The sequence below is a fragment of the Mus pahari genome, chromosome 1, assembly GCF_900095145.1.
Source record: "Mus pahari chromosome 1, PAHARI_EIJ_v1.1, whole genome shotgun sequence".
NCBI classification, from domain to species: Eukaryota; Metazoa; Chordata; class Mammalia; order Rodentia; family Muridae; genus Mus; species Mus pahari.
Genome location: NC_034590.1, coordinates 83,439,135 through 83,440,684, shown reverse-complemented (window position 1 = coordinate 83,440,684; position 1,550 = coordinate 83,439,135). Strand labels below are relative to the sequence as shown.

The window sequence follows — 1,550 nt, the reverse complement described above, 5'->3', positions numbered from 1 at the left end:
CTTGGCCAAGGGGGCTAAGCAGTTGGTGGTGCAGGATGCATTGCTGACAATCTTGAGTGAGTTGTCATATTTCTCGTGGTTCACACCCATCACAAACATGGGGGCATCGGCAGAAGGGGCAGAGATGATGACTCTTTTGGCTCCACCCTTCAAGTGGGCCCCGGCCTTCTCCATGGTGGTGAAGACACCAGTGGACTCCACAACATACTCAGCACCGGCATCACCCCATTTGATGTTAGCAGGGTCTCGCTCCTGGAAGATGGTGATGGGTTTCCCGTGGATGACAAGTTTCCCATTCTCGGCCTTGACTGTGCCATTGAATTTGCCATGGGTGGAGTCATACTGGAACATGTAGACCATGTAGTTGAGGTCAATGAAGGGATCATTGATGGCAACAATCTCTACTTTGCCAGAGCAGACGGCAGCCCTGGTGACCAGGCGCCCAATACGGCCAAATCCGTTCACACCGACCTTCACCATTTTGTCTACGGGACGAGGCTGGCACTGCACAAGAAGATGCAGCTGTCTCTGGAACAGGGAGGAGCAGAGAGCCCTACTGATAACTTTAATCAATTGGTTGTTCTAAGAATTTGTATACAGGCCTTGTAATAGGATTGAGATATTTCTATTGTTGGAATCATCATGCGAAGAACTCATAATTAGAAGAAATGGATTATTAAGGAATATGAAGGCATTGGGGTGTGTAATAGAATCCAGGACAGTTTAAAGGAACCGAAGATGGTCACTACAGTGTGACCATAGGGATGGTGGTCCTGTAGGCAGGAGCATACTATTTTCAGAAGAGTTAACTGTCAGTATGTACACTTGAGAGAAGAAGTAGGCATAGAGCTGCTTGCTAGAGAGAGTAAACTGAGATTCTCAAGAGGAGGTCTGAGAGGAAAGGACCTAGGGATGGTATTGATGGTAGACAGAGAGAAAGCAACAACCCAACCCAGTTCGACAAGAGAAAACTGGCAGCCAGGTGGCCAATGGTATGCAGGGATTCCCTTGTTATTGTATATTTAACTCAAAACCATACTGCTTCCTAATTCCATGGAGGAGAATGAGGTAGGAGAAGAGGGGGAACAAAGGGTGCTGTGTTCTTTATCAGGAATGGGAGAGTATACGGAGCTGACTATAAAATAGGCAGACTCATGCCCACCAAAGCTTGATACCACTCTTGTGGACTACTCCATTACCAGCCTTCCTTGCCACTTAAGCCAGACCTCTCTGTTTTTGGTTCTGTTTATGCATTGCTCCTTCTGCTTTGTGTTTGGGTGTTCACTTACTTTTGATGACCTCCATGTTTCTCTCCCTTCTGGGACAGTCAAGGATGCTGATGCTAGGAGAACATAACTGAGGTTCACCCTTGGATCTCTAAGTCACGGTTTGGGATGTGCTGTGGAACCTACCGAGTTCCACTTTATCCAGTCTTTAAGTTTGATGGCAATGCTTGCTTGGTAGCGATGTTAGGGAAAGAAGCCCAGCGTTGCCTGACAGCCCATTTTGGCACATGACTGGTGTTCAGAAGCTTTGGCACCCTACTCTAT

The 1,550-nt window shown here is 47.3% G+C and overlaps 1 pseudogene across 1 annotated transcript in view; it reads right to left on the bottom strand.

Annotated features, from left to right (window-relative positions):
* Positions 1–523, bottom strand: part of LOC110324469 — a 113,797-nt pseudogene extending 113,274 nt beyond the window's left edge. Inside the window, exon 1 of the transcript XR_002380689.2 lies at positions 7–523. The product of XR_002380689.2 is annotated as a glyceraldehyde-3-phosphate dehydrogenase pseudogene (transcript). The remainder of the gene's footprint in view (positions 1–6) is intronic.
* Between the last annotated feature and the right edge of the window lie 1,027 nt (positions 524–1,550).